At 41.2% G+C, this 15,318-nt stretch overlaps 1 long non-coding RNA gene across 1 annotated transcript; it reads right to left on the bottom strand.

The window, feature by feature from the left end:
* Positions 1-350: 350 nt before the first annotated feature.
* On the bottom strand, positions 351-8,422 carry LOC135965319 (uncharacterized). Its single transcript, XR_010578229.1, has 4 exons — positions 8,276-8,422; positions 6,800-6,893; positions 1,529-1,635; positions 351-1,027 (listed from the first exon to the last, which is right to left on the bottom strand). It is a non-coding gene; the product is annotated as an uncharacterized lncRNA (long non-coding RNA).
* Between the last annotated feature and the right edge of the window lie 6,896 nt (positions 8,423-15,318).

Genomic DNA, 15,318 nt, shown 5'->3' with positions numbered 1-15,318 from the left:
TCTGTCTTATGTAAATATCAACAAAAATTAGAAGGTCTACTTGGTCTGCCCTCTTGAGAAAATCCAAAGTTAAATGGTAGTTTTACTAATTTCCTTTCCATTCAGTACCTTATTTTCCTCACACAATAAATGTAAACATTAAGGGTAACATCATATTTAAATGATCTATCCCACAACAGACAGACTTTGGGTCATTCACTGACTGGGCTGAAGCCTCGTTCTATATTATTTCTGATTTTTCCATGTTAACAGCATAGAAAAATCTATTAAACATGGAATATTATAAATTAGAAATTAGTATCTTGGAAGTACAAATTATAAAAGTAAACTGAAAAGTATAATATAAAATAAATATTTATATATTATGAATTGTTACTCAAGTAAAGCAAAAGCATTCATTTAAAATATTTTCAAAAAGAAAACTCCAGGGCAAAATAATCTATGTAAAACATTCTACCAATATTCAATAAATAATTAATACTAATTCTTCAGCAGAAAATACTTCCAAAAAATGAAGAGGGAACATTTTCCAATTCATTGTAGAGGCCAGTATTACTGTAATACCAAGGCCAGACACAAGTATAAACAGAAAGTCTATAAAAAAAAGTGCCATATTCACGTAGACACATACAGCCTCAGAAAACGTTAGCACGCTAAATTCAGACACTTCAAATATGACTATACACCAAGAACAAGTGTGATTGTTTTGTAAATGTAGTTGTGACTTAATATATAAAATTCAATCAAGATAATGCCCAGTACTAGCAAAGAGCAAAAAGTGATCCTTTCAATAGGCACAGAGAAATTTACAAATGTCAAGCATCCATTCCTGACAAAACCCTCAGCAAACTACTAACAGAAAAAGATTCTGAGACCCACTAAGAGGTATCTATACAAAAATTCTCAGCTAACATCACACTGAATGGTGACAGACTCGCGCTTCTTTACCTGAAAGTTTGAGAAGTCAAGACTTTCCACTTTAACCACTCTATTCAGCGTTGCACTGGAGGCATTAGCCAGGGAAATTCTACAATAGAAAGAAATTGTCCAGATTGTAAAATAAAAGTAGAACTGTCATTATTCCAAATGAAATATTTTTCTGAAAAAAAAGAATAGGATTCACTAAAATATCACTAGAATTAATACATGATTTTATCAGGGGTTTTTAAGAACTGTGCAGGGTGGGACTCTAGGTGCACAGGTTCAGTGCATAAACATAAATCTTTAGGAGTCTGAGGTGAGTGGATTACCTAAGGTGAGGAGTTCGAGACCAGCCTGGCCAACATGGTGAAACCCAGTCTCTACATAAAAAAAATACAAAAAAAAATGAGCCGGGCGAGGTGGTACACACCTGTAATCCCAGCTTCTTAGAAGGCTGAGGAGGAAAATCGCTTGAACCTGGGAGCCGGAGGTTGCAGCGAGCTGAGATGGTGCCCCTGCACCCAAGCCTGAGCAACAGAGGAAGACTCTGTCTTAACCAAAAAAAAAAAAAAAAAAAAAAAAAATATCTAAAACCAACTAGGGTCACCTGTTCAAGTTTGCGCTGGTTAGGGATCTTATCTCCTTCTGATATCTGGTCAGGAGTGGAGAAGCTCTGGTGTTGTTGGGCCATCTGGTTTCTTTATGCAGCTGTGCCTACAAATAAAATAAAGAAACTAAAGAAACACAGTAAGAAAAAGAAATTTCCCAGTTATTTCATTAGGGTGGCCCTGGTAACATTTTAATTAATTTTTTGTTTATGTATTTATTTATTTTTTAAACCGGTGTTTTCCTCTGTCACCCAGGCTGGAGTGCAGTGGCTCGATCTCAGCTCACTGCAACCTCCACTTCCCCCCACGTTCAGGCGATTCTCCTGCCTTAGCCTCACACCGGGCTAATTTTTTGTATTTTTAGTGGAGACAGGGTTTTGCCATGTTGGCCAGGCTGCTCTCGATCTCTTGACCCTGTGATCTGCCTGCCTCGGCCTCCCAAAGTGCTGGGATTAGGGTCATGGGCCACCGCACCTGACCTAACTTTTCTTAAATGTATGTAGAGCTCACATTTATTTCAGTGTTTAATACTGTAAGTGTTTTGGGCCTTTCTAAGTTTGGTGATGTTTTTTTGACCAGAAATATGCCATAGAAACTTAACTATTTCTATCAGTTAGGCTACAGCAAAATTGGGGTAATTACAGGTCACAGTTTTCAAGAACATTTTAAATCCTCACACTAAATGGGAACTTACTGTATTCAGCAGGCAATGGAGAGTCAGAAAAGCTTAAGCAAAATATGTAATTATTTTACCAGAACATAGTTGAGACATAATTTTATGAAACATCAGTTTTATAACAAAGTTATTAAATTATGTAGATACTATTAGGGCTGTGAACATAAAGGCCACATAGGCCAATTTATTTGCAAGTCAGCACATAAACATAGAAGGATGATTAACATAAGCTTGTAGCTTATGCTAAATGTTGGTGGGAACAGACAATAAATTATGGAGAACTTCAGAGGACACTAAGCCTGGATGGGATCTTGGAAGTTTTACAGGTCAATGCCACTCCATCTATTGGCTGATTTTCACTAGGTTAATAAATGAACAATGAAGATAACACATACCAGAAGTTAAAATCATTTCATTGCGTATCTGCTACATCTGTGCCACTGTAGTGTACTAGGTGCCTTACAGCACTTGTAAGTCCTCTACTTACAAAACACTTTTCACAAAATATGAAATTCCAGGCAAAGGTTCAAAGGTTCAGACATAAAATGTTTGTTTTTAACATCTTTTTTTTTTTTCCTTTTTTTTTTTTTTGAGACAGAGTCTTGCTCTGTCGCCCAGGCTGGAGTGCAGCGGCGCCATCTCAGCTCACTGCAAGCTCTGCCTCTCAGGTTCAAGTGATTCTCCTGCCTCAGCCTCCTGAGTAGCTGGAACTACAGGTGTGTGCCACCACGCCCAGCTAATTTTTGTACTTTTAATAGAGAGAGGGTTTCAATATGTTAGCCAGGATGAGTCTCAATCTCCTGACTTCGTGATCTGCCCGCCTCGGCCTCCCAAAGTGCTGAGATTACAGGCATGAGCCACCGCACCTGGCCTGTTTTTAAAATCTTTATACAGCCTGGTATTCCCTTTCCTTTCCTTCCTTTTACCCTATTATGAGTTTTATCTTAGACTAACCTCTGTAATGTTGCTATATGCCATTACTCAATTGCTGTGTTTGATGAATCACAAAATGGTATAAAACTTCTATTAATGCTCTTTTTAAATAAAATATTTATGAATGCATCCAGCAAAATGCTTAAAATTTGGGTATTCACAAAGTGTTAGTTTTCTGTGGATCTCTCTAACAATGTGAAAACCCAAAATGAATATAAAATATTAACTAATATAATTTCAAGGTATTCTACAAGTATAAAAACTATGTCATTTTTACTTTCATATACATAAAACATTAATAATTTTTAGTCAACATAAACATGATCCTTACATCTAAACTTGTATTAGTTCAATTAAGAGTTAATATAGTATCCTAAAGTAATTGAATATTCAAAGATAAAGTATTCTGACTTGGAATATACATAAAATTATTTTCAGCTGAGTGCAGTGGACTATGCCTATAATTTCAGCACTTTGGGAGGCCAAGGCAGGTGGACTGCTTGAGGTCAGGATTTTGAGACCAGCCTGGCCAACATGGTGAAACCCCATCTCTACCAAAAATAGCCAGGCATGGTGGAGTGTGCCTGTAATCCCAACTACTCTGGAGGCTGAGGCAGGAGAATCACCTGAACCTCAGAGGCGGAGGTTGCAGTGAGCCGAGATCATGCCACTGCACTCCAGCCTGGGTGACAGAGTGAGATTCCACATCAAAATAACAATAATAATAATAATTACCATTTTCTGTGACTCACAAGATAAAATAGTATTACAGAATACTGAATAATCCTAAATGTGGTTTTGTTGGTTTTATTTCGCTTTTTACTTCGTTTTGTTCACCTTGACCAGTGGGCCAGTGGTTCTTAGGTGCAGCTGTATTTTCATCTTTAGGATCAAGATTTTAAAACTTTAATGTGGTAATTTCTCTAATTTTTTGACAGCTATTTCTCAGGTTGCAAGTTAAAATTCCCATTTTACTAAAGTCTTTGGTTTAATAATGATTTTATAATGACTTAATATATAGTTTAAATGAGTAATGAGGGGTACTATAAAATTTCAGAAGTCAAAACTAAAGAACTTATTCATGGAACCAAACACCACCTGTTTCCCAAACACCTATTAAAGTAAAAAATACATTAAAATATTTACTTATAAAAATATTTATTTAAAAATAAAAACTAAAAATAAAATGAAAATGAAAAAATATATACCCAGGTTAAAAAAAAAACTATTTCAGTTAAACAACAAATACTTTTTAGGGGGACTTTACTACAAAATTGTTATTATAATAAGACAGATTAAAAAAACTAAGTTTTAAAAATTAAAAACAGTAAGTAAAAAAAAAAGATAATAACAAATATTGGTATATTCGTGAAGGCCCGCTCAGTGGCTGTTTTCCAAAGTGGTTATGCCAGTTGGGTGTAGAGGCACACACCTGTAATCCCAGCACTTCAAGAGGCTGAAGTGGCCAAATTACTTGAGCTCAGGAGTTTGACACAGACCTGGGCTACATGGCAAAACCCAATCTCTACCAAAAAATGTAAAAATCAGCCACACATGATAGCAGTCACCTGTAAGTACCAGCTACTTGGGAGGCTGAGATGAGAGGATCACTTGTGCCTGGGAGATCACAGCTGCACTGACCACATCCAAGCCACTGTACTCCAGCCTGGGTGACAGAGCAAGGTTTTGTCTCCAAAACAAAACAAAACAAAACAAAACAAAGCTGGTGACAATGTGGAAGAACTGTAACCCACATACATAACTAGTGGGAACATAAAATGGTGTAATCAATGTGGGTGTTTCTTTTCTTCTCATTTGATTTTTAAAATAATCAAGATATTATCTCCCTATGTTGCCCAGGCCGGTCCTGAACTCCTGGGCTAAAGCAATCCTCCAAACTCAGCCTCTCAAAATATCTGAGATTAAAGGTGTTAGCCACTGTGCCTGACCTGTGTAACCACTTTGAAAAACAGTGTGGCCATTTCTCAAAGGCTAAATGTATAGTTATCACACAATGCAACAGTTTCACTCCTAGGTGTAAATCTAAGAGAAATAAAAATATAGATTCACACTAAAACTTGCATATGATTGTTCACAGCAGCATTACTCATGATGGCCAATACGCAGAAATAACACAAATGTCCATCAACTGATGAATGGATAAACAAACTATTATTCAGCTACAAAGGAAAAAAATACTGAATACTGATATTCACTATAACATGAAAGAAATTTGAGGCCGGGCACAGTGGCTCACGCCTGTAATCCAGGCACTTTGGGAGGCCGAGGCGGGTGGATCACGAGGTCAGGAGATTGAGACCATCCTGGCCAACACAGTGAAACTCTACTAAAAAAAAAATACAAAAAAATTAGCCAGGCGTGGTGGCTGAAGTCTCAGCTACTTGAGAGGCTGAGGCAGGAGAATGACGTAAACCCGGGAGGCAGAGCTTGCAGTGAGCCGAGATCATGCCACTTGCACTCCAGCCTGGGTGACAGAGTGAGACACTGTCTCAAAAAGAAAAGAAAAAAAGAAATTTGAAAATATTGTGCTAAGAGAAAAAAAGCAAACTACAACAGATCACATATTGTACAATTCTATTTCTATAAAAGGTCTGGATTAGGCAAAACTACAATGGCAGAAAATAAATCAGTGTTTGTCTATGAAGACATGGGAATGTGGAGGAAGTAGGAGGTAGCAGCTAAGAAGTGAGGGTTTCTCACTCATAAGTGGGAAATTCATAAGCGAGTAATCACTTCTAAAAGTGACTGTGGTGATGGGCAGCTCTCTGAATATTCTAAAAACCACTTAATTGCATACTTTCTTTTTTTTTTAGTTATTTAGAGACAAGTTCTCCTTCTGTCACCGACGCTGTAGTGCAGTGGCACCATCTGGTCTCAACTATAGGTTTCACCTATGCCTTCTGGGCTCAAGTGATCTTCCAGCCTCATGTCCACAAGTAGTTGGGACTGTAGGCATGAGCCAGCACACCCAGCTAATTTTTGTATTTTTAGTAGAGATGCTGTTTTACCTTGTTGCCCAGGCTAGTCTCAAACTCCTGAACTCAAGTGATCCGCCTCCCTCAGCCTCCCAAAGTATTAGAATTATAGGAATTAGCCACTGCGCATGGTCTGAATTACAAACTTTCATAAATGAATTGTATGATATGTTAATCATATTTCAATAAAATCATTATTTAAAAAAGGGGCTGAGCATTGTGGCTCATGCCTGTAATTCCAGCACTTTGGGAGGCCAAGGTGGGCAGATCACCTGAGGTCAGGAGTTCGAGACCAGCCTGGCCAACATGGCAAAACCCTGTCTCTACTAAAATACAAAAAATTAGCCAGGCATGGTGGCGTGCACCTGTAATGCCAGCTATTCATGAGGCTAAGGCAGGGGAATTACTTGAACCAGGGAGGTGGAGGTAGCAGTGAGCCGAGACTGTGCCACTGTACTCCAGCCTGGGTGACAGAGCAAGAGTCCGCCTTGCTCCCTCCTCAGTCTCAAAAAAATGCTGAGATTACAGTCATGAGTCACTGTGCCCAGCATGTATATCTCTTTCACTAGCTGTTTCTGAGATAAATCCTTTACAATGAACCAGTCACAGTAAAAAAAAAAAAAAAAAAAAAAAGAAAACAGGGATTGAACAAAGGTGCCTCCTACCTGCATATAACGCCAGCACTTTGGGAAGCTGAGGCAGAAAGATCACTTGAGGCCAGAGTTTGACACCATCCTGGGCAACATACCAAGATCCCATCTGTAAAATAAAAAATAAAGAAGTTAGCTGGGCATAGGGGCAAATGTCTGTAGTTCCAGTTACTTGGGAGGCTGAGGTGGGAGGATTGTTTGAGCCCAGGGGTTTCAGGCTGCAGTGAACCATGATCGCACCACTGCACTGCAGCCTGGGTGACAGAGCAAGACCCTGTCTCTAGGAAGAAAAAAGAAAAAGAAATGCAAGTTTTTACCACCTTCTGAGAGTAATGGACTTTCAGGAGGAATAGAGGAGAACAAAAGACCACCGAATGGTTGAGGGTGAGCTGCTGGTTAGGCTCAGTTCCCAGCTGAGTAGTATCTGAAAAATTCATTAGTAAAATTATGGTTCTAGGGGTGAGTCATGCAGTCAAATGATGAATGCTAAATCCATTACAAATGTTTCTTTACATGAATTCCAGTGAAAAATTCCAAGTTCCTAAACAGCAAGTGAGTAGCTAGAACTATAGGCACATGTCACCTTACCTGGCTAATTTTTAGAAAAATTTTTTGTAGAGATGGGTTTTCACCATGTTGCCCAGGCTAGTCTTAAACTCCTGAGCTTAAGCGATGCTCCCGCCTCAGTCTCCCAAAATGCCGAGATTACAGTCTTGAGTCACTGTGCCCAGCATGTATATCTCTTTCACTGTCTGTTTCTGAGATAAATCCTTTCCAACGAACCGTCATAGTAAATTGGTGAGATGCAGTGGCTCACGTCCATAATCCCAGCACTTTGTTGAGGTTGAGGTGGGAGGATCATGTGAGGCCAGAAATTTGAGACCAGCCTAGGCAACATAACAAGACCCCATCTCCACAAAAAATAAAAGAACATAGTTAGCTATGGTGGGGCAGGCCTGTGTTAGTCTCAGCTATTTGGGAGGCTGAGGTGGGAGGATCACTTGGGGCCAGTTCGGGGCTACAGTGAGCTTTGATCACACCACTGCATTCCAGCCTCGCAACAGAGTGAGATCCTGTTATCTCAGGGAAACAAAGAAAATAACCTGTTTTTCTGAGTTCTACAAGCTGATTTAGCAAATGATTCAACCCAAGAAGGGGGCCATGATACCCTGCTTTCTAACTGATTGGTCAAAAGTACATGTAACAACCCAGGGCTTGCAATTGGTTATGTGAAGTGAGGGTAGTCTCATGGGACTGAGCCCCCATTCTGCGGGGTCTGTACTAAACTGCAGGGAGTGTCAGAATGGAATTGTGGGATACCGAGTTGGTATCCAGATTGTCCAAAAATTGGTGTAGAAACTCCACACACACATTTGGTTTCAAGTGTTTGACCATAACTACTATTTGAGAAAAAACAACAACAACAACAAATCAACCTTATCCATAGCCCAGTCCTACCGAATTATTGAATGTTAGAACAGAAGGTCTCACCATTGACTTGAGAGCTGACGTGAGGAACGTCACCACCATCCTGCTCTCCTAGGACTCCTCATATTCAACAGACAGGGTGAACACTAAAACTTGGGCCATGATCCCTGCACAAGCGAAGTAGTAAGAAAGTGAGGGGCGGGCTGGGTATGTTGGCTCACACCTGTAATCCTAGTACTTTGGGAGGCTGAGGCAGGTGGATCACAAGGCCAGGAGTTTGAGACCAGCCTAGCCAATATGGTGAAACTCCATCTCTACTGAAAATTCAAAAACAAATTTGCTGGGCGTAGTGGTGCATGCCTGTAGTCCCAGCTACTAGGGAGGCTGAGATAGGAGAATGGCGAGAGCCCGGGAGGCGAAGCTTGCAGTGAGCCGAGATTGTGCCACTGCACTACAGCCTGGGTGACAGAGGAAGACTCCATCTCAAAAAAAATTTAAAAAAATTAAAAAAAAAAAAGAACAACAATCTATAAAATAGAATAAGCATACAACAGGCTGGGCACAGTGACTCACTCCTATAATTCCAGCACTTTAGGAAGCTGAGGCAGACGGCGCATGAGGTCAAGAGATTGAAACCATCCTGGCCAACGTGGTGAAACCCCATCTCTACTAAAAATACAAAAATTATCTGGGTGTGCTGGCAGTGTGCCTGTAATCTAAGCTACTTGGGAGGCTGAGGCAGGAGAATCGCTTGAACCAGGGAGTCGGAGATTGCAGTGAGCTGAGATTGTGCCATTGCTCTCCAGCCTGGTGACAGAGCAAGACTCCATCTCAAAAAAAAAAAAAAAAAAAAAAAACCAAATACAGTAAAATATAAAATCTCTGTTTCTCCTAACCTTCTGCTGGTGCCTCAATTTCTGCTGGTACCATTTTGTCATTGCCCTCTAAAGAATAATGGCTTCAGCCGGGTGAGGTGGCTCACGCCTGTAATCCCAGCACTTTGGGAGACCAAGGTGGGCGGATCACGAGGTCAGGAGATCAAGACCGTCTTGGCTAACATGGTGAAACCCCATCTCTACTAAAAATACAAAAAATTAGCCAGGTGTGGTGGCGGGCACCTGTAGTCCCGGCTACTCAGGAGGCTGAGGCAGGAGAATGGCAGGAACCCAGGAGGCGGAGCTTACAGTGAGCTGAGATAGCACCACTACACTCCAGCCTGGATGACAGAGCGAGACACCGTCTTCAAAAAAAAAAAAAAAAAAAAAAAAAGAGAATAATGGCTTCATAAAGAGAAAATAAACACCACATTACAAACCAGTAAAAACTCACATTGAAAGAGAAAAGAGAACATAGGTAATAATGCAACAACTTTTAAGACATAATAAACATATAAAAAATGATTCTTTTAACTCAATCCAAACGATGTTTTATAATTCAGAAAAAAATGTAACACTTATATTTGGAAGCTAAAAAACATTATTTTAAAATACAAATACATAGCAGACCCAAGCAAGTTTGGGCGTTCACTACTAGTGTAACTACATGATAAAATTACTGGCTATTGGAATATGAAGAAGTACAATTATGGTTCACGTACCAGGTTCATCTGTCACTGACACACACACATACAAATTAGCATGAATGCTTGCTTTGCTCACTTAATTAACTCTCTAAGTTCAGGGTTTGCTGTGGAATGCTCCCTGTTTCCATTTTCACTGTGGTGAAAGCTATGGAAACCCAATCCATGTAATTTCATCCAAGCTGTACATAAAGTAACTCATAAGTAAAAACTTAAGATACTACCTTTAGTGTTAAAAACATTTTAATCCCAGTAATATAATCTGCCTGCTTCTAAAAACTGGGACATAAAGCAATAGATTAATTAGGTAGTCACAAGGGAAACAGGCTCATCCTACTGGAGCAGAAGTTTTATTCACAACTAGGAAAGAAAGAATCTAAGATATCAGAGGGCTGGTTAGGATTAAGACCACAAGCTGCCCCCAGTACACATTCACTGTCCTTAAAGATCTGAGCTATTAACATGGAAAAGATTGAAAAACACTGCCTTCAAGTATAAATAAAAATCTATTACATTTTAGTAAGCACACATTGTTTCAGGGGAAGGGAAGCAGATGCTCATCTATTTTGTCCCATCTATTGATAACTAAATTCAGAAGCTGTACTAAAATAAAATAAAAGTTATAAATATATTTTCTTTTTATTTTTAAAGAGCAATGATTATAATCTGAAAAACTCACTTGGTGGCTACTATTCTTGAATTAAAAGTGCCATACTGAGGTGAAATCTTTTTGGTTTTCCGTATCTAGCTTTATCATGTCACAATTATCTTGGGATTCTTTCCTACTTACTGCATACTGTGAAAACTCACCTGAAATCAGAACTCTAGGTAAATCTATAAACCTGTATCTATGAATCCATCTTTAACTCAAATGTAAAACATACTTTCTCTGCACACATTTCCTTTCTTTTTTTCACCATAATATTTGGATTTAGGGAGCATTAAGTTCTTTGACTGTAAAGTCAAAGAAAAAAGAGATGTGAGGTCAAAGGAATGAGAGATAAAAAGGAAAGGCCAGTAGTGAAAAAGGACAATCTCAGTAAAGAATAACAGTTAAGACGGTTGTTCATGGTATTACCCAAACATCAAGAGTTTGGTTCAGGTCCCGCTGCTCACCAGACAGAAAGCCAGTCACTAAGGTGACAAGTATTACCAAGGAAGAAAGCTTTAACCTGGTGCTGCAGCCCCGGAGATGGGAGCTCAGTCTCAATGCATCTCCCTGACTAAAACTAGAGCAGGTACGAACTATAACAATGTATAAGAGTACAGAAATTAGGGAGCAGCAGGAGGCATCTGGTGCTCTGATCTGGTATGTTTCAGTTATTTGATACTTCCTGAAGGTCTTTTTTTTGAGGGGAGAACTGGGATAAAACGGATACAAGTTTCAAGCTTTAATATAGCAAGGTCAATTTTTACATAGATCCAAAAACAAAAAACAAAAAACCATCCATGGGACAATTGAGCTGGTCTCAATGTAAGCAATGACTTCATAGGTCCTTTCTTTTAAAACCTAAAATAAACAATTAACTTCATATGATATGCTCAATCTAAAGAAAATATATCTATGTACTCAAGGCCAGAAGAGATAGAAGTAAAACCTAATACTAATAGCCTATGAGTCTCAAGTTTGGGAACACTATAGAAATTTATAAAAAGGTAATAAATGCATAAAACTTAAAGATTAACAAGTGCTTTTTCAGAATTCTTCTAAATACTAAGTATTGACATGACCTTACCAATACTTGCATTACTAACCATACAGTAAGAACCTGACTTCTGACTATTCTGAGATAAGGGATAAATATGTAGTTTACCTTAAATGAGAAAATGTGTCATGTACCCACTTCAAGCTTCACAACACGGAAAACTGACTTGGAAAATGGTTGCTTGTGAAGTTCATTTATATGTTATAAAAAGGCCAATATATTTTTTTTCCTTTTCCATACAGAAAAGTAATACTATAGTTTTAAATACTAAAACACAGTCTGTGGAATGCAAGGAACCATTAAATACAAATAGAATGTAGATACTAAGACACAGTCTGTGGAATGTAAGGAATCATTAAATGCAAACAGCATGTAGGAAAATGGAAGTGAAAAGATTATACCTGGCAAAGACTTCAGTAGGACTTTTTCCTCAACATCATCAGTTTCAGAAGGGCCTGCTTTGGGATACAAAGATAATACTTCAAAAGTAACACCCCCAGGCCAGATGCAGTGACTTAGCCTGTAATCCCAGCACTCTGGGAAGCCAAGGCAGGCAGATCACTTGGGGTCTGGAGCTCGAGACAAACCTGGCCAACAGGGTAATACCTCATCTCTACCAAAAAATATAAAACTTAGGCAGGTGTAGTGGCAGGCACCTATATAATCTCAGTTACATGGGAGGCTGAGGCCAAAGAATCCCTTGAACCTGAAAGGCAGAGGTTGCAGTAAACCAAGATGATACCACTGCACTCTAGCCTGGGCAACAGAGCAAGAATCCGTTAAAAAAAACAAAACCATGTTCATATAGTTAGGCTCCACCACTCACTCTCTTAACTATCCTGTAATTCTGCCCACTCTACACCCAGTCACTGATGCACTTGTATCAGTGGCCCCCTTAGAGCTTGGAACCTGGGTTTCATTCCCGCTCTATAGCTATATAATTTAACAACTTTCCTCTGAATTTGTTGGATTCTAACCCTACATATCATAAATTTTATTAATGTTACTGAATGCTGAATGGGGCTGTGATATCTTCAGTTTCAGAAATACCGAACGACCTATAAACAAAGGACTGGTAAACAGAATTCAAATTTCTATATGCCTTGAAATACTAAAGCAATGTACTGAGAAACACACCTAAGAAACTGCAACCAATCTACTCTAGACAAAAGTTTAGACAGTATTTGTTCAAAATAAGCTATGCGGTGGTACTTATGCATATTCTTATATATATCAACAGTAATTTACATGTCATAACCTTAAAAATTTTAAAAATGTCAAAATTGTAGGCCTTAACCATTTTTGTGGACTTAAAAAAGATACAATATATGTATTTGTTTCTTTAAAGTAGTCAATAAAATGCACAAACTTCTACCGCAATCACTTAAAAAAAAAGAGTTCATACTAAAGGTTATACTAGGAATAAAAGAGGGCTCAGTACTTCAGGTTCTTGAAAGCAAAAGTCAATAAAGCCTTGTTTTGGTTATGAATCTTGGCCTTAAAATACTATGCACATGATCATCCCCGACTCTTCCTTTTCCTGTTGCAAAGGTGTGGTGACAAACCAGGTTTGCTCAAGCAGATAATATTCTTGATAAAAGTGGAAGAGAAATAACATAAAGGGAATATCATTCCTTAATGATCTCATAAATTGGAACTTATTACCCCCGTGCCTCTCACGTATCTCCAGACTCATATGTGAGAGAGATGAAAAGGCTATTTGCTACCAACATTTCTTTTGATGCTTCATTTTATACCTTGAGTAACTACTTACAACACATTAATAGGATCAGGAAAGCATAGCTATTCAAATAACGAAATAATTACGCAAGTATCTAAAACATAGTAATGGACCACTTATTTTTAAAATCCAACACGCTGCCAAGTAGTTTATTTTTAACTCAGTTTTGGTTTGTTGTTAATGTCATTGCTTGGAAAAAAGCAAACAAAAGGAGGAGGAGAAACAAGAACAGTAACAAGAAATATAAACAGGAACATAAAGAGGAACATGATGATGATGATGAGAAAAAGAAAAAACAGGAGAGGGAATCCAAGGCCTGTTACGATGCCTTTTTTCCCCTCCTTGATTCGTGAAATTTGAAAAAAGTTCAAGATTTTTTCACAACAAAAAACAAGCAAAAAGACACACAAATAGTAACCCCCTAAATTTTGTTATGAGATAATGGTCCACTCCTATGTGGCTCAGGAGCCAGCAGGAGGAAGGGACCCTTCAGATTCTGCAGGAGAAAGGGGAGGACTAAAGGGGAGGACCCTCCTTGCTCTGGCTGCACCTTCAACGCTGCCACCAAGGCCCACGGTACAGCACCCGCACCTTCCTACCCACGCCATGCCAGGCCGGGCCAGGCAGAGGCCGCAGCACTCCTACTCCCACTTCCTGGCTCCGACTTGCTGCTACCGCTACCACTAGCACGGATACCAATACAACCATCGCTGCTGTCGCCCTAAATGCACTGGCCCTCCCTACAACGCTCCTACCACCTGACCACTACTATAGACCTGCCCCAGTCCCCTGCCCTGGCCGCGGCCAGCGGGCCTCCTACCATTCCTCAGGTGCGCTGTGGTCTCTGTCGCTGCCGCCCATCACAGCGAGGCAAGCCACCGCGTGGAGGCTCCAGCATGTGGCAAGTGGATCCTCTTTCTGGTATGGAGCAGCGGGGGCGGGGGTGGGGGGAGCAATCCAGAAAAGCCTAGAATACGATGCAGGGAGGCGTTAGAGCTCAACTTGGCATGCCGGCCACTGGGTGGCAGGGGCTAGTTTCAGCGAAGGCACTCACACCCACCCTCCAAAGTCCAGCCTCTCCTTCCGGTCCAAGCTGGCCAGGAACTGGGGCCCGGGTTGGGGACTGGAGACTTTACAGTGGCTGGCTCCCCACTCCACAGGAACCGCTGGGCCCAACGGGGCTGCCTTCCTCACGGAGCAGGAACAGCAGACACTCAGACCCTGCCACATCCCCACCCAAGTGCTAGTTGCCGTTCCTGATGCCTCCACCCACAGGGCCCTGTCACCTCGTAGTGTCCGCTACTCTGTGTCCTGGGGTCGCAGGTTGGCTCTGCAACACAGCGAGAGGACACAGACCCGGGAACCACCACGGGTGTGGGAGTCCTGCCGTTGCTCAGGATTCCTGCAGAAACGCTGTGCGCCCACCATGCTCCATTAGGAGTAAGAGGAGACCGTCCTCTAGAGTCTGGAGTCAGGCTCCTTCCTTGGAGGCCACTGCTGTGGCGACCACCTCTGCCACCCGCCGCCGCCTCCTCCGGCAATGCAGCCCCCGATAGCGCCCCTAACCCGCTCCGGCAGTGTAGCGCCCGGAAAGCACCCCAAACAACCCCCTACTGGCAGGCAGCGTAACCCCCGATAGCGCGCTAACCCATGCCCTACTGCAGGGAACCCAACCCTCCCCCTGTGGCAGGCAGTGCAGCCCTGGATAGCGCCCCAACCTGCTCCCTGCTGAAGGCAGTGACACCCTGAAGAGCGCCCCCAAGTCACTCCCCACCGCGGGCAGTGCAGCAGAGGATACGCACCTACCCTGCCGCCTTTCTACCACTCCCGCTGCAGTGAAGTCTCCATCGCCAACCTCAGGGAGGCGAGCCACAGTGCCCCAGGGTCCAGCCTCCAGCCTGTGGTGGGGTCGTTGGTGGGGCGGGCCCCTCTTCTCCTCTTTCTGTAGCAGAGCGCGGAGCAGCTCCACCTGCCCAGCGGCCATCTTACCACTCTGTCTGCGCTTCCGGCTCCGTCTAGCCACCCACGTTCTGATTGGATGACAGAAAACCTCTAGGCCTATTCTGATAGGACTTTACTA

The sequence above is a fragment of the Macaca fascicularis genome, chromosome 10 (assembly GCF_037993035.2).
Source record: "Macaca fascicularis isolate 582-1 chromosome 10, T2T-MFA8v1.1".
NCBI lineage: Eukaryota > Metazoa > Chordata > Mammalia > Primates > Cercopithecidae > Macaca > Macaca fascicularis.
Note: the sequence above shows the minus strand (reverse complement) of the source record. Positions and strands in the feature narration are given on the sequence as shown.